The sequence below is a fragment of the Orycteropus afer genome, unplaced genomic scaffold (genome assembly GCF_000298275.1).
Source record: "Orycteropus afer afer isolate SDZICR_OR568_19922 unplaced genomic scaffold, OryAfe1.0 scaffold00192, whole genome shotgun sequence".
Classification (NCBI taxonomy): Eukaryota; Metazoa; Chordata; class Mammalia; order Tubulidentata; family Orycteropodidae; genus Orycteropus; species Orycteropus afer.
In genome coordinates, this window is record NW_006921779.1 from 4,962,306 (window position 1) to 4,984,270 (window position 21,965).

The window sequence follows — 21,965 nt, forward strand, 5'->3', positions numbered from 1 at the left end:
GGGGTATGGCCTGCTTCCAGTATATAAGAACAAGTTTTGAGAATGGTCTCAAGCTTTTTGGTACATCTGGACCTTGCATTTGGCTGAGCCATGGTCTGCTGCGTTGCCTGCTGATCTTGGGATGGTGCCATTTTACCTGCCAACCCTGGGTTTGTCAGCCTCAGCAGCCAGCAGCTGCCTGAGTTAAAAGACCTCCAGCTCCAGTGGGCCTGGAATAAGAGGAAGAGCTAAAGTTCAATGCTGAGGAGCTTTCAGCTAGCCCCTAGAGCCAGCACTCTGAATTTGGACTTCTAGCCTCCTAAACAGTAAAAGAATAAAGTCCTACTTGTTAAGCCAATCCACTTGTGATATTTCTGTTATAACAGCACTAGAAAACCAAGACATTCTAAACCATTTATTTATTCTAGGAGCAAAACAGATAGTGAATGTCTTGTAGAAAGCCATTTTTTTTTTTTACAGAAAAGTATAAGAAAGTAAATCAAAATAGTTTACCAACTCAGATGTCCTAAGTCTCAGATTTGCCTGTCACACAAATCCTGCTTCTTAAAGAATGTAGTACAGAGCTGTGATTAAGGGCATTAGACTTGGAATCAGTAGACTTGACAGCTACCATTTAAGTAGAAGCAAGCTATATGACCTTGGGCAAGGGACTTTATTTCTCTCAAATTCAGTTGGGGTTATCACCTAAATGATACAAATGACTAACAAACATCATATTCACTACGATGCTCCTAAAAAATATAAGGATTACTATAGAAAATCCAAGTTGCAAATGAGTCTGGCCTTAAAAGCAGGCTAAACTAAAGAATTTAGTTTGCATTCCATCAAATCTTAAGATATCACCGATTCTAAGATGCAACAAGATTTTATGTATCCTTAAAAAAGAAAATCCCTGCTAATTAAGCTGACAAACCATCACCTGTAAGACAGCTCCCAATTTTAGAAATGTTAAAATCTGAAAAATGTTTTTGAGTTACATACTTCAGACACTTAAATACCACTAAAACAATACTACTGGTATTTAGTGGTATTAAATACCACCAAAACCACCATTCTGGAAACAAGATTAAATCACATAATTAGTGAGAATTAAATCACTCCCTTTCTTAGAATACTTTTCTGTGCTTATCTCCACCACCAACTTCATTTAGCTCCCATCTGCTGGCCCTAGGGGATGGCCTCAGGCCTAAGGCAGTCACCTGCCACAACCAAGGCTGGAGGTTCAAACCCACCAGCCGCTCCCTGCCAGGTAGCCGGGCCTTCTCTTTAGGAGCTCTGGTAGCGTAGTGCCTAAGGTACTTGACTGTTAACCAGAAGGCTGGCGGTTCAAACCCACCAGCCACTCCTTGGAAGGAAGGTTGGGCAATCTAATTCTGTAGTGATACTGCCTTGGAAACCCAAGGAGGGGGTCACTATGATTTGGGTCCAACTCGATGGCACATAACAACAACAACATCACTTCTTCATGGAAACCTTCCTCAACTGCTCAGTCTAGAATGGCTCCCACTACATTCAGTACTTCTCCTTCGTAGAACTCATTATACATCTCTCAATACCTGTCTTCTCTAGCTGATTTCACATTCAGTAATGACTGTTTTGTTAATTGCAGTATACCAAGTGCACGGGTTACAAAATCAAAATCCCACAGAAACAAAAGAGGAAACATAAGTAAGGCGGTCAGTGCAATATTCTCACTCATCAGTTTTCAAAGCAGCATTACATTTTTTCACACTTAAAAAAAAAATAAACTTATTCAATATCTATGGGCAACTGATTTTCAACAAGGATGCGAAGTCCATTCAATGCAGAAAGAACAGTCTCTTAGAACAAATTGTGCTGGGAAATTTGTTTTCCATAGGGAGAAAAATCAATCAGGTTCCATACCTCACATCATACACAAAAACTAATTCAAAATGGTTCAAGGACCTAAATGTGAAAGCTAAAACCATAAAACTCTTGGAAGAAAATATAGGGATGTAGCTGGAAGAGTTGGCTTTTTAAATGATAGATTATCAAATATAAGCAACAAATGGATGAGCAGCAGAAGACAAAACAGATAACTAGAACCTTATGAAATTTAAATACTTTCATTCATCAAAGGACTTTATTAAAAGAGTAAAAAGGCAATGTATATACTGGGAAAAAAGTCCCATATTCATTGGTCTAACATGCAAACTATATATATAAAACTTTTATAATTTAGTAACAAAAGGACAAATAATCCAATTAAAAAATGGGCAAAAGACTTCAAAAGACATTTCACCAAAGTGGATATTCAAGTGGCCAACAAGCACATGAAAAGATACTCAACATAATTAGTCAAAAACTCAAAAACTCACTGCCATCAAGTTGAATCCATCTCATAACAACCTCTACTGGGTTTCCAAGGCAGTAAATCTTTACGGAAGTAGATTGGCCCACCTTCCTTCCGCAGAGTGGCTGGTAGGTTTTAACTGCCAAACTTCTGGTTAGCAGTCAAGTGCTTTAGGCACTGTGCCACCAGAGCTCCTCAATTAGCCACGAGAGACACGCAAATCAAAACCACAATGAGATCCTACTTCACTCCTATTAGAATGGTAATGATCAAACAAACAGAAATAACATGTTAGTGAGGATGTGGGGTGATTGGAACCTTTATCCACTGCTGAGAATGTAAAATGGTACAATTTTTGTGGTAAACAGGATGACGATTCCTCAAAAAATCACAAATAGAACTACTGTATGACCCAGGATTTCACTCCAAGGTGTCAGAGGGACCTGATAATAATGCATATTGATATATGAAGATCTGGTTCACTCATTTAATTGTTATGTATAATACTTTACAATATCATGTAACAATTTATTTATTCAATATTTATAGGACTTTAGGCTGTTTCCATTTTTTTGCTATTATAAACAATGCCTCAGGCACATATGCAAAATATCTCTAAGGTATATTATGAATTTTAAAATATGTATAATACCAATTTTATTTCATTTTTACTAGATATTAAACTTCTCTCCAAAGTGGTTCTATCAAATCATACTCCTACCAATAGTGTGTGTGTGTTTCTAATACTTCATTATCACCAACATTTGGTATTTTACAAGATTTTAAAATTTTCTAAATCTGATGCCCGTGAAACATTACCTTATGGATTTAATTTGCAATTTCCTGATTCCTAATTAATTTCGGAATCTTTTCATGTGTTTGTTGGCCATTTGGGTTTCTCCTTTTGTAAACTATCTGTTTTTTATTGTAGAATCTCCTGCTTTTATATGCTGCATATACTCTGTTAGTCCTATAACTTTGTTTATGGAGCCTTTCATAACACTAACCAGAAGGCTGGTGGTTCAAACCCAAAAGCTACTCAGCCACTCCTTGGAAGGAAGACTGGGCAATCTACTTCTGTAGAGATACCACCTTGGAAAACCAAGGAGGGGTCACGATGAGTCAGGGTAGCTTTGAGTCAGGATAGACTCGATGGCAGTGAGGTTCTCCCCCCATCCCAATAATACTAACAGATGTTTTAAAAAAATATTTAGAAAAAAATATATGGAATGCTTTCATGAAAGCATGTGCAGGGGCCATGTATATATGCTGCCTATGAGAACAGTTGAGTTTATCAGTATTTTCTTTTATGGCTTGTATATTTTGTACCTTGTTCAACATTAGAGATATCTTTTATTTTTTTTCTGAAAGAATTCCGAAGTTTTGGTCTTTACATTTAGGATTATCTATAAACCAATTATGATAGGCTGAAAAATGGCCCTCAGATAAGTCCATATCCTAATCCCCAGAACCTGTGAATGCTATTTTATATATCAAAAGGGACTTTGTAGATGTGATTAAGGATTTTGAGATGGAAGGATTATATTGGATTATCCAGGTGGGCCCAATATAATTCCAAAATCCTTATAAGAGGGATCCAAACAAAAGGAGTCAGAATCAGAAGAAAGTGAAGTGAGGACAAAAGCAGAGATTTGAATGATGCATTCTGAAAGAGGAGGAAGGGACTACAAGTCAAGGAAAACAAGCAGTTGCTAAAAGCTGAAAAAGGCAAGGAAACAGATCCTCTGAGTCTCCAGAAGGAACTAGCCTTGCCAATACCTTGACTTTATCCTAGTGAAACTTTCTGGACTTGTAATTGCCAGAATTCTTAAACAAACAAACAAACAAACAAACCCAAACTCAACTGCCATCGAGTTGATTTGACTCATAGCGACCCCACAACCGCTCCTTGGGTTTCCAAGGTGGTATCTGCGGAAGTAGACTGCCCAATCTTCTTTCTGAGGAGTGGCCAGAATTATAAGAGAATATATTTGTATTATTTAACAACAACAAAAAAATTGTATATTTGCTCCTGCACTTAAGATAGTATAGTATAATTGTTATAGCTTTTATAGTAAGTAGAGTAGGTTTCTTCCTTTGTTCTTCATTAAAACTGGATTGGCTTTACTTGGTCATTTATTCTTCCATATAAAGCTTAATACTGACTTATCAAGTTTCATGATCTAGCCTGTTGGGAATTTTATTAAACTTACAGGTTAATTTTAGAATTGACATAAAATTGAGTATTCTCAATAAGTCTATAATATTTCATTTATTTAGATTTTATGTCTTTTTTAAAAGTGTGATTTGGGTAAAAGTTTACATAGCAAATTGGTCTTCCATTAAACAATTCATAAAATATTTTAGGGACCGCTTCATAAATCTTTTATTCCTGGGTAACTCCCTTTTAATCTAAACTCTTGATTTCATTATATTTGTTAAAACACAGCTAAGACATCACTTCTACAAGTATTTCTCTCACTTTCCAGGCTCATTTGGACGTACCTCCTCAATGCTCTTGGATTTATTTATTCATTCTTGGCTCAATATGGTTAACAGTTACACTAGGCACTGATGATACACTGCTGAACAATATGGACAGTCCCTAGCTTCATGGATCTCTCATTTTAAAGAGAGACAGAACTATATAGTATAATTCAGGAGATACATGCCATTACTGGGAAAGTATACTGTGCTATGGGAATATATATGAGAAGTACCAAATTTAGGTACTCAGACTTAGGGAGATGTCTGGATGTGGGTGAGAAGGGTGTCAAACACTGTTTCTCAAGGAAGTAACATGTACACTGAAACCTGTAAGAAGAACAGAAGTTAGCAAACACAACAGTGACTAAGAACATAGCACTGATATTCTTGTCTTGTTTTTTATTTTATTGGAGAAGTCATCTACAGTTGGAATCTATTTCTTCTCTTGGCTTCCTTGATACCATTCTTTGGCTTCCATACTGCTTCTGATAATCATTACTTGCTCACTAGCTCCTCTTCCTTCCCTAAATGCTAATATTCCCTCAAGACTTTATTGTTCTCTTTCCTGTTTTTAATTCCTAAAGAAGTTTTTCCATTTCTCTTGTTCTAGAACTGAAGAAGTCCTAAAACTCTACTTACAGCTTCCATCACTACAGATTTTCAAACCAACATTTCCAACTATGTCCTGGATATCTCTATCCATATATCCTTTGGACATGTTTACATTTCACCAATATATACAAAAAAATAAATAAATAAAAATAAATAAATAATAAAATACATTGTACACTACCAACTACCAAAAGCAGATCTATCCCTATTTTTAGTGGGCAGCTTCACCATTCATACATGGAAACCCAGAGTTACAATGTTACTATATTGATAGTATGCCCTTCTTGGGGGTTATAGTTTTTGTAGCAGTTATGGGTCCTGAAGGTTTGGGAAGCTAAAGATTGTTTTAGGGACTGAATAATCAAAGAATTTTCTAGACCAAGTGTGCCAAGTTTTGTTTTTGATGTATTAACTTGGCTAGATACTCACTAGTTATTCAATCAAACAATAACCTTATAGATTAATACTATAATAGTACTACTATGGGAGGTATTTTGTAGATACAATTAAAGTCTTTATCACTTGACTTTAAAGAAGGGAGATTACCTTAATAATCTGGATGGGCCTGATTCAGTTAGTTGAAGGGACTTAAAAGCAGGGCTAAGGCTTCCCAGAGACAGAAGAAATTCACCTGTGGGCAGCAGAGTCAGCCTCTGCCTGTGAATTTCAGCCTCCCCTTCCTGATGGCCTGCCCAATGGATTTTGGATTCATCTAGCTCATTTCTACAATAGTGTAAGACAAATTTGTCTCTTTCTACATATATGTATCTTCCACTGGTTCTGCTTTTCTGGTTGAATCTTAACTGATATACCAGGCTTGTAGTTTATTTGCAAAAACAATTTCTTCAAAAACTTTGTAAAGCTTCTGATTCACTTGTTTTCAATCAATTCAAGATACTAGTAACCACACTCAAAATTCTCTTCTGGACATGGAATTTAAACCTATTTTTTCAGCTCAATCCCTATAGTATGTTCCTTCCTCTCCATCCCACATTAGACCAGGCCATTACCATCTCTTACCTGAACTAGTGATTGAAAAAGCCTCCTAACTGGCTTCTCAGATTAGTTTTTTCTCCTCTATCTATTTTCCACACTGCTGCCAGAGGTCTCTTTCTGGAAAACAAATATGATCATGTCACTATCCTTCTTCAAAACCTTGAAGTCTCTCTACCTGCAGGATATAGTAAATTTGCTTTCTATTTTATTAATTTGTTTTTATTCTTTATTTCCTTTGTGTTAATTTTCTGTTATTCATAGAAGATGATGCATAGGTCATTTATGTTTTAGCTTTTCTTCTTTTCTAGTAGGCATTTAAGGTTTTAAATTCCCTCTACACATTGCTATAGCTTATCACACCAATTCTGCTATACACTATTTTCATTACCCTTCAATTAAAAATATTTTTTAATTCATTTTGTGATTTCTTTGACCAATGGGTTATAGAGAAATTATTTCTCAGTAATATCCAAAGCTGTTCTTCAAGTTCCAGTAGGAACATAACAGCAATTTAGTTCCAGATTTTCCCACTTTTCTCCTAGAACTCATACAGAGCAATAGAGAGAATGTTGAAAAAAAAAGAAAAGAAAGAAAGGGGGAAAAAAATCTACATTTTCAGTGAAACTCTCTCTTTCTCCCATTGCCACTGAGTTGATTCAACTCAGTGACACTACAGGACAGAGCAGAACTAGAACTTCCCCATAGGGCTTCCAAGGCTGTGATCTTTGTGGAAGTAGATTGTCACATCTTTCTCTCATGGAGTGGCTGGTGGGTTCAAACTGCCGACTGTTCAGTTAGCAGCCAAGCATTTAACTACTCTGCCAGGGATCCTTTCAGTGAATTTGTTGTTGTTGTTGTTATGTGCCGTCGAGTTAAACCTGACTCATAGCGACCCCTCTGAATTTAGGAGGTAATAAATATAGGCAGTCCCTGGAGTACGAATGAGATGTTACTAAGGGTGTCTTTAAGCGCTTGTAAGTTGGAACAGGTGCATACAGTTTATTTAGCCTTACTTTGGTGCAAGAAAAGGTTAGAAGCTTTCTTAATGAATTAAAAGCTGCAAATGAAGGTGATTGTTATGAAGAATTTGTTACAATTATTGTAAAGGAGGGGCAAATTTACATAACAGTAAAGGTCAAGTAGGAGTTGTCTGTAAGGAGTTTCAAAATCCAGAGATGGCCTGTACTTGAAAATGTCAAATTAAAATCTGGTCCCAAAACTCAAGACTAGTCGAATATACATGCAAGATGCCAAATCAGAGCATGGCAGAAGTGGAATGAAAAAAGCCTAGTCAGAGAAAATCAAATTTTCACTCCCAGAAAGAGAGGGTCTTATCCTAAGCAGAAATCACAGTGTTTAGTACTGAGATTCAATGGGAGAAAACTCAGGAGGATGTAGAGAAAAGAAGGGCACACAGTGCTGTGAGGGTGGATAGAGGGTGGTCTAGAAATGACATATCTCAAAAACAAGGAAAGCATTTTTTTTCATAATTTCTTATTTTTGAAATAATCCCAAACTTACAGAAAACATGAAAAATTAGCACAAAGAACTCTTATATATTCTTTATGAATTCTCCACTTGTTAACATTTGGGGTAGGTACTTTAAAAGGAAGGAGCTGTATCCACTGGTAGCAGAAGCTATTAAGGACCTGGGGAAATACATGGCTACTAGTTCAGACCTCTTAAACCATGTACATTACTGAGGTAAAGGAAGTGCTGCTATATTTTGAAGAAAGAATTCATGAGAACAACAGAGGACAAAGATCTTGAGTAGAGAAATTGGAAGACTACCTTGCTCCTAGCATTACCCTGTCCCTTCTAACATATCATTTGGGAAAGCCAATCTCATTCAAATATGAACAATAAAAAAGCGGTAAGTAATCATACAAATATATTATAAGAAAATATGTGAAAAAGCAGTGCAATTCATGACAAAGAAAACTCAACAGAAAAATACTACAAGATAGATGAAAATTATAATCCTATATATAGATATATAGATCTTAGGTCAGGAATTTAAGAAATCAGGAACGAGACAGACAGACAATGGAAGGAGGTAAAATAAGCATTGCAGAATTTAGGAAGGAAGTCGAAGAATAAGACCAAATTAATTAATTTAAAATAAATGAAGACTAAATTACAGTAAGCACATGGTAAGATAACACCACAAAAAATATAGTAAAGAGCACATAAGACAGAAATTAAAAAAAAAATCTAGACAAAATTTAGTAAAATAACTGGAAAAAGCACTTTCATCAACTACACACACACACACATGCACACACACACACAAAAACTAGGTCCTTTTTCAGGGGGAAAAGAAATCAAGTGGGCATATTTTTTTTTACTGAACAATGAATGTCAGAAAAAATACCTACAAGTTAAGGAAACAAACTGTGTCTAATAATTTTATATCTAGCCAAGCAGCCCTTCAGGTATAAGTCTATACACCAATGGTTATCAATATGTAAGAACTCAACTTTTATTCATGTAAGTCCTTTTTAAAAGAAGTAATTTGAGGACAAGCTACAACAAAGAGATGATAGGAAAAATTTCAGCAAAAGGACTGGCAGTGAGTAGTGATGAAAATAAGTAAGATATAGGTGACAGACTGGAATATAACTGTTACATGCTCTAACAATGTAATATACACAAATAATTGAATGATGAGAGTAGAAAATATAAAAAACATTATAAATTCACTGATTTCACCTTATATGGAACAGACAGGAGTCAAAGTTGAAAGTCAAATAGTAAAAATGTAAGCAATTTAAAGAGTAAAATTATAAAAAGATATAAATGATGTTATATTGATTAAAATGAATTATTAGAGGAGAGAGAGGAAAGGAAGGAAGGAAGAGGAAAAATAGTATTCTAAGAATAGTATTGTAGAATAGTAAGTGCTATTCATTAATAGATGTGAAAGACACTGTTTTGAAAAAGAGACCAGATACTACATGAAGGTATAAGTATATAGTTACTACTTGTGATGGTGGTTGTTAGCTACTGTGGAGTCAGCCCACATCTCATGGTGACCCCATGCACAATGGGATCAGACTGCTGTGATCCATAAGGTTAGGGTTTTCATTGGTTGATTTTTCAGAAATAGACTACCAGGCCATTCTTCCTAGTTAAACAAGTAAACAAAAACCTTCCTAGTTATCAGACTTATCATTAAAAAGCCCACAGCTGACATAATACCCAATGGTGAAACCAAAAATTTTCCCCTTAAGACCAGGAACAAGGCAAGGTTGCATGCTTTCACTACCATTACTATTCACTACTGTATTGGAAGTTCTAGCCAAGATCAACGCCACACAAAAAATCAATTGTAGTTCTATAGAGCAGCAAATGAACAATCTGAAAAGGATATTAAGAAAAAATTCCATTTACAATGAGCATGTAAAAGAGGAAAATACCTAGGAATAAATTTAACCAAGGAAATTAAGAAGCTTGTATACTGAAAACTACAAAACATTGCTTACAGAAATAAAGACCAAAATTAAGTGGAAAGACATCCCTTGTTCATGTATTGGAAGATTTAATAGTATTAATATGATGATACACTCCAATGAGATCTACGGATTCAATTTCTGTCAAAATTCCAATAGCATTTTTTACAGAAATGGAAAAGCCAATCTTCAAATTCATACAGAATTGCAAGGGACCTCAAATAGTCAAAAGAAAAAGAAAATAGGTGGACTCATATCTCATATTTCCTAATTTCAAAATTTACTACAAAGTTATAGTAGTAATCCAACAGTATGATACTGGGATAAAGACAGACCAATGGAATGGCATTCAGAGTCCAGAAATAAAGGCAAACATGTGTGGCCAACTAATTTTCAAAGTGTTAAAATCATTCAATGGGGAAAAAAATAGTCTCTTTAATAACTGGTGCTAAGACAACTGTCTGATTACATGCAAAAGAATAAAGCTGGATCACCCAATCTCACTCCATACACAAAAATTAACTCAAAATAAGATCAACCACCTAAAATAAGAGCTAAAATCACAAAACTATTATAAGGAAGCACTGGGCTAAATCTTCATGACTTTGCATTTATCATTAGATTCTTATATTTGACATCAAAACCATGAATAACAAAAGGAAAAACAAAATGAACTTCATAAAAAAAAATTTTTATACATCAAAGGAAATTATCCAGAATGTGAAAACAGAATCTACAGAATAGGAGAACATATATCTGATAAGGGTTAAATACTAGATTCTAAAAAAACCCAAAAAACTGACTCTTACAATACAACAATAAAAGACATATAACTAATAGAAAAATAAGCAAAAGACTTGGACAGAAATGTCTTCAAAAAGATAATAAAAATGGCCAACAAGCACATGAAAAAACGTTTAACACCCCTGGGAATACATACTAAAACTACAATGAGAAAGCACTTCACATACAGTACAGTAGCTTTAATTAATTTTTTTTAAAAAAAGGAAAATAGCATGTGCCAGCAAAGGTGTGGAGATGTAAGAGCCCTTGTACATTGCTGGTAGAATTGTAAAATGGTGTAGCTGCTATGGAAAACAGTTTGGCAGTTCCTCAAAAATTTAAACATAAAATTACCATATGACTCAGAAATTCCACTGCTAGGTATATACCTAAGAGAAATTAAAACATAAAAACTTGCACACAAATGTTCATAGCAGTATTATTCATAATAGTCAAAACAGCAGCATTATTCAACAACCCAAATGTCCATCGAGAGATGAATAAACAAATTGTTTATAAAATGGAATATTACTCAATCAGAAAAAGAAACAAAGCACTGGTGCCTTGAATGAATCTAAAAATACATGCTAATCAGAAGAAGTCAGACACAAAAGGTCATGTATTGTAAGATTCTTCTTAAATGATCTATCTAAAACAGGCAAATGTAGAGAGACAAAAAGCAGATTAGAGGTTACCACAGGATGGGGATTAGAGAATAGGGAGAGATTATGTAATACATTGAGGTTTTTTATCAGGTGATGGAAAAGTTTTGAAACTAGAGTGATCTACTGATTGTACAACATTATGAATATAATAATATCACTGGATTGTATACTTTAAAATGTTTAACTATTATTTAAATTTCACCTCAATTTAAAAATGCTATTAATATATAAAAACAAAAAACCAAACCCATTGCCACTGAGTTGATTCCAACTCATAATGACCCCTATTGAGTTTCCAAGGCAGTAAATCTTTACGGAAGCAGACTGCCCTGTCTTCCTTCCATGGAGTGGCTGATGGGTTTGAACCACCAACCTTCTGGTTAGCAGTCAAATGCCTTAGGCACTGCGCCAGAGTATGTATGTATATGTATGTATGTGTGTGTGTGTGTGTGTGTATATCTCCAGAAAATATGACATAATTTGACCTAAGATGAAATATGTATGTCCTATATCCATCTGTATATCCATCTGTATATCCATCCATCTATATGGCTCTGGGGAGCTCTGGTAGCATAGTGCCTAAGATATTTCACTGCTAACCAGATGGCTGGTAGTTCAAACCCACTAGCCAATCCTCAGAAGGAAGGTTGGGCAATCTACTTCTGTAGGGATATTGCCTCAGAAATCTAAGGAGGGGTCACTATGAGTTGTGTCTAACTCGATGGCAAATAACACCACCAACAACAACATATGGCTCAAGGAGCTCTGGTGGAGTAGTGCCTAAGGCATCTGACTGCTAATCAGAAGGCTCGAAGTTCAAATTCACCAGCCACTCCTCGGAAGGAAGGCTGGGCAATCTAGTTCTGTAGTGATACCACCTCAGAAACCCAAGGAGGGGTTGCTATGAATCGAAACCGACTCTACAGCAGTGAGATATGGCTTAACTCATCCATCAGAAGGAGGGAAAAAAAAATCTTTAGATTGATTTACATCGAGACATAAATAGGGATTCAAACAGTATTAAAAAAAATGTATATAAAATTATAGATTATAATACTTCTATTAGACAATAAAGAATTTTGGCCAAAAGTATGAAAAATGACAAAGAAAGTTATTTGATCATTGTACAGGGTAAAACAGACAATGAAGAAAATGGGTATGAATATATATGCTCCCATTAACACAGCACCAACTTTCAGAAAGCAGGTATTACAGGAAATTCAAGAATAGACAGAAACATATTAATAACAGAAGATTACTTAATTTCTGCCACTCTGAGAGATCAAGTATATAAAAATAAATAAACAAATGCCCTAAACAACATTATCAAAATGGTATTCTGATGGATACTCATTGAACTCTACCTTAATAATGGAATATACTTTATTTTCAATTAGCCATTAAACTTCCACAAAAATTGACCATACAAAAAATACCTCAACAAATGCTAAGAGTTATAGAAATGATAAAAACCACATTCTTTGAATAATATAATCAAACTAAAAATTCAAAACAAAATCAGAAAACAAAAAGGCCTTCCTTCAATCTGAAAATTTTCAAAAGTCTCTCAAACAGCACTGGGGTCACAGAAGAAATACAAATGAAATCTGTGGAGTTTACAGAAAGTAATATAATAAATGGGAGCTCTGGTAGCATAGTGCCTAAGGCACTTGACTGCTAACCAGAAGGCTGGCGGTTCAAACCCACCAGCCACTCCTCGGAAGGAAGGTTGGGCAATCCTACTTCCGTAGTGATACTGCCTCGGAAACCCAAGGAGGGGTCGCTGTGAGTCGGGGCTGACTCGACGGCAAACAACAACAACAACAATATAATAAAAATGCATTATCAGAAGCTAGTAAAGAATAGTAAAATAGTGATCAGATGAAAATCTGCTTTTTTGAATACTACTTAAAAAAGAGAAGTAAATGAATTACTATCTAGGTCAAATAATTAGAAAAACAACTAAATTAAGGAAAAGCGGAGAAAAATTATAAAGATAAAAGCAGAAATTAAGAAGTTGCAAAACAGAACTACATTTTTTTTTTTTTTTTTAAATTAAAAACTACTTTTCTTGCTGGGAAAAAAATCAGCTGATTAAACCACTTGTTAACCCAAGGAAGACTAAAAAGGAAAAAGCACAAATATACAAAACAAAAACTGTGAAGAAAATTCAGAAATAGATGAAATTTCAACAAATACTAAGCAAGTACTTTGTAAATTCCATATAAATAAATTTTAAAATATAGACAAAATAAACAATTTTCTAGAAAAATATACCATACCCAAACTAAAATCAGAAGAACCTAAAGAGACAGATTCTCACAGAAGGTGTAAGTTTTAAAAGTGGTACCCATCAAAACAAATCAAAATACCAGACCCACAAAGTTTCACAGGGGAATTATACCAAATCTTAAAAGAACTGATAATTTCAATACTATATAAAAACTACTGCACAGTTTAGAAAATGAAAAGCTTCCCAATTCTTTATGAAATGTATTATTAACACCAAAAATTGAAGACTGCACAAAAGACTACAGATTAATTTTACTTTTGCATTTTGATTCAAAAAGTTTAAGCATTAACAAACAGAATCTAGCTTCACATTAAAATAATCCAGAAATGCAAGTTTGTTTCAATATTTGTTAAAAGAAATATATCAACAGTTCCACAGATGCTAAAAAGGCATGTAATAAAATTCAACACTCATTCTTGATTAAAAACACTTGAATAAAATAAGAATCAACTGATGCTTCTTAATGTAATATATACATACATATATTTATAGATCATACCTAATGAAAGAATACTAGAAGCATTCCTTGTAAAGTAAGGGATAAAAGGAGGGGAAAAAAAAAAGAAACATTCACTGCTGTTGAGTCCATTATGACTTGAGTCCATTACGACTCATAGCGACCCCTCATTGGGTTTCCCAGGTGGTATCTCTACAGAAGTAGATTGCCCAGTCTTCCTTCCGAGGAGTGGCTGGTGGGTTTGAACTGTCAGCCTTCTGGTTAACAGTCAAACGCCTTAGGCACTACTCCACCAGAGCTCCTAAAAGGAGGACCACCCAGAAATCATAACTATTTAACACTACCCTGATTAATCACTCTAAGCTGATTTAAAAAAAAAAAAATTGTTGCTATTTTGTTGTAAGTTGGGGACTAGTTGATTCTGACTCATGGCTCCACTTTTTTTCTTTCCTTTCTTCCTCCCACTCGGTTTTCAAGTATGACCTTTTGGGAGCAGAGTGCCAAACTTGTCTTCTAAGGTAACTCTGGACAGGTTCAAACCACCAGCCTTTCAGCTAGTAGATAACATTTCACTTTTTGCACCACCCAGGGATTCCAAGACAAAAAATTAGAGGTACAAAAATCCAAAGGTGGTAAACCTATGACTACCCACAGATGACAAGATTATAACAAACAAACAAACAAAATGCAAGAAAATCATTTGTTGTTATGTGCAATCAAGTTGGTTTGAACTCACAGCAACCCTATTGTTTTGATTACCTAGTGCCTATCTGACAAGAATATACCACAAACGGGATGACCTTAACAAACAGGAGTTTTTTCTCTTACAGTTTGGGAGTCTAGAAGTCCAAGTTCAAAGTGCCAGGCTCTAGGGGGCTTGGGCTTCAGCCTAGACCTTGGGCTTCAGCTCTGCCTCTTGCTCCTGGCCCACTAGAGAAGCTAGAGGCATCTCTTCACTCAGGCAGCTACTGGCTGTTGAGGCTGACAAGCCCGAGGTCAACAAATGAAAAAGCACAGTCCCGATGTTACCAAACCACATGTCAGGCCATTAATTCAACTCCATTGTAAGTCCCAAGGTTGGCAAAGCATGGCAGGCTGCTGAACAATGACATGGCTATGTGCAGGGTCCAAGTGTGCCATAAGCTAGAGACCATTCCCAAAGCTGCTTCTTATATATGGGAAGCAGACCACATACCCAAAGCAGCCACTCAGCTGCTTGTGGTAGATCCCACCATGGAGTTGACTGCCAGTCTCATCATGGGGAATAACTACCACCAGCTGCCCAGCCACTCAACCAGGCCCAGCCAAATTGACACATCAACGTAACCACCACACCTATGTACAACAAAATAAAACACACTGCCCAATCCTGCACCATCCTCATAATCATTGTCATGTTTAAGCCCATTCTCGCAGCCACTATGTCAATCCATCTTGTTGAGGGTCTTCTTTTTCACTAACCCTCTACTTTACCAAGCATATCCTTTCTCCACAGACTGATGCCTCCTGATAACATGTCCAAAGCACAAGAGATGAAGTCTAACCATCCTTGTTTCTAAGAAGAATTTGGCTGTACTTCCTCCAAGACAGAGTTGTTCATTCTTCTGGCAGTCCATGGTACATTCCACATTCTTCACCAACACCATAATTCAAAGCCATCAATTCTTCTCTGGTCTTCCTTATTCACTGTCCAGCTTTCACATGCACATGAGACAACTGAAAATACTATGGCTTAGGTCAGATTCAACTTAGTCCTCAAAGTGACATCATTGTTTTTGAATACTTTAAAGAGGTCTTTTGTAGCAGATGTGCCCAATACAATATGGTGTTTCATTTCTTGATTGCTGCTTCCATGAGTGTTGACTGTGGGTCCAAGTAAAATTAAATTCCTGTCAACCTTAATCTTTTCCCCATTTACCATGATGCTGCTTACTGGTACAACTGTGAGGATGTTTGTTTTCTTTGTGTTGAGGTGTAATTCGTACTGAAGGCTATACAGTCTTTGATCTTTATCAGTAAGTGCTTCAAGTCATCTGCATTTTCAGCAAGCAAGGATGTGTCATCTGCATATCTCAGATTGTTAATGAGTTTCTCTCCAATCTGGATACCATGTTCTTTTTCATACAGTCCAGCTTCTGGGATTATCTGCTCGGCATACAGACTAAGTATGGGAAAAAGATATAACCCTGACACACATCTTTCCTGATTTTAAACTATGCAGTATCTCCTTGTTCAGTACAAACAGCCTTTTGGTCTGTATAGTTTCCTCATGAGCATAATGAAGTGTTCTGGAATTTCTATTCTTCGCAATATTATCCATAATTCGTTATGAGCCACACAAAGTCAAATGCCTTTACACAGTCAATAAAACACAGGTAAACATCTTTCTGGTATTCTTTGCTTTCAGCCAAGCTCCACCTGACAGTGACAATGATATCACTTGTTACACATTCTCTTCTGAATCCAGCTTGAATTTCTGGCAGTTCCCTGTCTACAACCACTTTTGAATTATCTTCAGCAAAATTTTACTTGTGCTATTAATGATAGCATAGGAGCTCTGATGGCACAGTGCCTAAGGCATTTGACTGCTAACCAAAAGACTGGTGGTTAAAACCCACCAGCCACTCCTTGGAATGAAGATGGGGCAATCTATTTCCATAGAGATACTGCCTTGGAAACCCAAGGAGGGTTCGCTATGAGTCAGAATCAACTTGACGGCAGTGAGTTTGGTTTGGTGTTTGATTAATGATAGGGTTTCATAATTTCCACATTTCGTTGGATCACTTTTCTTTGGAATGGGGACAAATGCGGATCTTTTCCAGTCAGCTGGCCAGGTAGATGTCTTCCAAATTTCTTATCATAAACAAGTCAGCACTTCCAGCATTGCAACTGTTTACCCAAACATCTCAATGTGTATTCCGTCAATTCCTGGAGCCTCGTTTTTGGCCAGTTCCTTCAGGGCAGCCTGCACTTTCTCCTCCAGTACCATTGGTTCATGAGCATATGCTACCTCTTAAAATGGCTGAATGTTGACCAAGTCTTTTTGGTACAGTGACTATGTATTTCTTCCATCTTCTTTTGATGCTTCCTGAATCATTCAATATTTTGTCCATAGACTCCTTTAATATTCCAACTTGAGGCTTGAATTTTTTCTTCAGTTCTTTCAGCTGAAAAATGCTGAGTGTGTTCTTCCCTTTTGATTTTTTAACTCCAGGTCTTTGCACTTTTCACTATAGTATTTTACTTTGTCTCCTCAAGCTGCCCTTTGAAATTTTCTGTTCAGCTCTTATACTTCATCATTTCTTCCTTTTGCTTTAGCTATTGTCAGTTCAAGAGCAAGTTTCAGAGTCTCTTCTGACATCTACTTTGTTCTTTTTTATTTTCTTGTCTTTTTAATGACTTTTTGTTTTCTTTATGTATACTGTTCTTGATGTCAACCCATAACTCATCTGGTCTTCAGTCACTGGTATTCAATGTGTCAACTCTATTCTTCAGATGGTCTCTAAATTCAGGTGGGATATATTTAAGGTACTTTGGCTCTCTTTTTTTTGTGATTTGGGTGAAGATTTACAGAGCAAATTCACTTTCCTTACAGCAGTTCATATACACTTTGTCTCATGTCATGGACCACAGTTTACCACAATGCAACAGCTCCCCTCCCACTTCCTCCCCATAGTTACCTCTTCCCAGTGTCCATCCCTCCATACACTCCTGCCCCCTGAGCTGTCTCCCTGTGCATAAGCAGCCCTTCTTTCTCCCATGATTGTTCTCTCCAAGGAGTGTATCTACTTGAGGTAAATGTTCAACTCATATGCCTGTACTTTGTTTGGCTGGAAACCACAGGTGTGGGTTCAATTCCAGACCTGAAGGGCAGTTAGGGGCCATAGCCTCAGTGGTTCCACCAGGCTCTATCGGACCAGCAAACCTGGTCCCCACTTTTTTTTTTTCTCTCCAAATGATTTTGAGTTTTGTTTCACATTGTTCTCCCTCTCTATCAAGGATCTCCTACACAGATCCGCTTCCAAGTGGATGACAGGTACTTTGGCTCTTGTGGACTTATTTTAATTTTCTTCAGCTTCAATTGAATCTTGCATAGCAGCAATTAAAGGTCTATTCCACAGTCAGCCCCCAGCCTTGTACTGACTGATGACACTGAGTTTCTCCATTGTCTCCTTTCACACATATAGTTGGTATAACTCCTGTGTATTCCATCCAGTGAGGTCCACATGTACAGTCCCCATTTATGTTGTTGAAAAAAGACATGTGCCATCTCACCCCAGCACTAATCACAAAGTTCAACAAAACAGAAAATAACAAATGCTGGTGAGAATGTGGAGAGACTGGGACTCTCAAACACTGCTAATGGGACTGTAAAATAATACAACTACTGTGAAAATCGGTATAGTGATTCCTTAAAAAGTTGGAAATTAAAGTATCATTTGACCCAGCAATCCTGTTACTAGATATATATCCTAAAGAAGTGAGAGCCAGGACATGAACAGATATATGTTCATTACAGCACTATTCACAATAGCAGAGAGATGGAAACAACCTAAGTGCCCATCAACAGAAGAATGGATAACCAATCTATGATACAGAATGGAATAATATATAACACCAAAGAATAATGTAGAATCTCTGAAGCACTGCATAATGTGGATGAACTTGGAGGACATTATTCTGAGTAAATAAATCACAGAAGGACAAATATTGTATTAGTTCACTATTGTATAAAGTCAAGGAAAGATTTATATATATGGAAATAAACTTTCTTTATTGGTTACCAGGGAAAATTTCTGGATAGGTAAGAGGCAAGTATTGATTTGGGTAAAGGGAAAGGCAATATACCAAATCTAGCAACTAACACAATAACACTAAGGAAAAGGAAGACACAGAGAGGTACACAAGAGGTACAGATAACAAAGATAAACATTTTTACATATACAATACTGCACCATCAGTGATAACAAACATTAATGTATGGGTGAATAGATGGGTAGACAGGCTGAATGATCAAGTATGTCTAGGCAAAAGGGAATATACCCAAAAAGTTGGCGGACAATATTTCTGCATATGTATTTCTATGTGTTGTGAGAATCTCTATATAAGTAGTTGGAACTGTGTGCTAGAGCCTGTTGTCGCCAGGGGCTATCAAGCTCAACTGGCTTAACATCCTACACAAAAATATTGTTCTACATCCTACTTTGGTAAGTAGTAACTGGGGTCTTAAAAGCCTCCAAGTGGCCATCTAGATTCAACAATGGGTCTCTCCTCATCCAGAGCAAAGAAAAATAAAGAAAACCAAAGACATATGAAAACAGTTAGTCCAAGGGACTAGTGAACCATGCTAACCTCAGCCTATATAACCATGAGACTGGAAGAACCAGATGGTGCCTGGCTACCACTGTCACCCACATGGAAAGGGATCAGTACAGGAGATCCTATACAGAGTGGAAGAACAACGTGCAACAAAACTCAAAATCATAAAATAGACCAAGTTTACTGGTCTGATAGAGCCTGGTGAGACCCCTGAGACTATGGTCCTAGTTACCCTTCAGGCCTGGAACTGAACTCACTCCCATGGCTTCCAGCCAAACAACAGACAGGCATACAGGGTGAATACTTACACCAGGTAGATACACTCCTTAGAATGATCAGTCATGGGAGAACAGAAGGGCAGTATTTGCACAGGGAGACAGCATAGGGGGCAGGAATGCATAGGAAGGAAAGACACAGGGAAGAGGTAACTCCAGGGAGGAAGGAGGAAGAGAGCTGTCACACTGTGGGGATTGTAGTCAATGTCATAAAACATAATGTATATGAACTGCTGTATGGAAAATGACTTTGCTCTGTTAATTTTCACTCAAATCACAGAAAAAATTAATAAAAAGAAAATAAGTATTTGTAAAGAATAAGTCATTGGTCTCGCAAAATTCTACAATGTGATCTTTGGTGTAATTTCTTTCACCAAGGCCGTATTTTCCAAGTACCAATGCTTTTTTGTTCTCAACATTTGCATTCCAATCTCCTATAATTATCAATGCACCTTGATTGCATGTTTAGTCAAGTTCAGACTGCAGAAGTTGGTAAAAATCTTCAATTTCTTCATCTTTGGCTTTAGTGGTTGGTATACGTAATATACACACATACATATATATATAAAACCAACAGACTGGCAAACTTCTCTACTGCTAAAAGCAAAACACTATATCAAAGTCAAAAGACAAATGATCTAGGGATAATATCTACAACCCATCTTATTAACAAAGGGTTAATTTCCTTAATTTAAAAAGAGCTTTCAGTAAATGTGAAGATTCAATATCCAATGGAAAAAATGGGCAAAGAACATAAACAGTTTATAAAAAAAGTAGAACAAAACCACAAGTTGCCCTACACATGAGAAAATTTCATCAAATGCAAAATAAAAGTACAAAACTATTTCTTGCAAATCATATTGATGAAAATCTAAGAGCATGACAACTCTAAAGTCAAAGCTATAAGGAAACAGCTACTCTCACTCATTGATGCAAAATACTTAAGAGCCCTTATGGAAGGCAATCTGGAAATAACTATTAGAATAACAAACACATATATCCTTAACTCATCAACTCTAGGAGTTTATCTTATAGATATATCTGCATAAATATGAAAATGTGTTCTGAAAAAGCAACTGATATAAGAGACTGGCCATCTTTTGCTGTGCCAGAAAGCAAGAAATCTTTAAGGGGCTAGTGAAGATTTAATAGGATATAAAAGCTAACAAGAGGTACGCCTACTGGTTAAATACAGGACAACTTGAGTATAAAAAGAATAACAAATACAATTGATCAAAATATAAAAATCCATAAGTACATAATGATACTAAAAAAAAAAAAAAATGCTTAAACAAACCCCCAAACTTCTCCCAATCTTTCCCTCAATTTTCACTTCCAACTATTTAAAAGCACTTAATCTTCTAAAAATCTAATGTGCCTCACTCTCTTGGGTGGGCAGGTTGCTATGAAGTAAAGAATATGCCAGTTTATCTTCCCCTAGCACTAGGCTGAAAAGGAAAAAAAAGAAAAATTTTAAGTGACTATTCCAGATTATGAGACCACTCTGTTTAGGATCTAAAATAGGCTTCTTTTAAATCATCTTTGTTGACACAGTCATAAACTTCAGCAAATCCTGGAGCTAGACTCACATAGATTTCTTATAAACTTTAACGTGTGAGTGAACATCTCCTTTTGATTTTGTCTAATGTTTATCTGCTATAGTTTTTAATAACTTCTAAAAAGGAAGCCTTATAGTATTTTTATTCTGTATTTTACAGTAAAAATAACAAATGGACAGCATATATATCCTTTTCAAACTACAGCATATTTTGCCTTTGTCCTCTCAAAAACTTTTTTATGATAGTCATCACTTCTTTTTACGTTTCATAGAAATATATATAATAGAAATATCCTAAGATATATTATTATATATAATGAAATCCCTGGGTGGTACAGTTAAGCATTCAATTACCAGCTCAAAGGTTGGTGGTTCAAACCTACCTAGAGGTACTTCAGAAGCTAGGCTTGACAATTTGCCTACAAAAGGTCACAGTCCAGAAAATCCTATGGAACAGTTCTTCTCTGGGTTCACCATCAGCTGGAATTGACTTGATGGCAATTAACAACAATAATTACATAACAGTAAAGTCTACATTTCTAAGGCAAAAGAGTTTAAAACTATTCTTAATATTTAAAAAAGTTGCTAAAATTAACATGAAAGTTAATTATCATAATCAATTTTTAATAGATGTTCATTAAATAATTAGATTGATTAGTAAAGCTTATAAATTTACTTCACTATGACACTCTCTTCCAGTAAAAGTGAGTGTAGAAGAGGTGATCACACTTGCTAACTAGCTTAAGACCAGCTA

General features: G+C 36.0%; 1 protein-coding gene across 1 annotated transcript in view; it reads right to left on the reverse strand.

The window, feature by feature from the left end:
* Positions 1 to 21,965, reverse strand: part of LOC103202721 (argonaute RISC catalytic component 3) — a 157,242-nt gene that overhangs the window by 77,205 nt on the left and 58,072 nt on the right. The gene's annotated exons all lie outside the window — the stretch shown is intronic.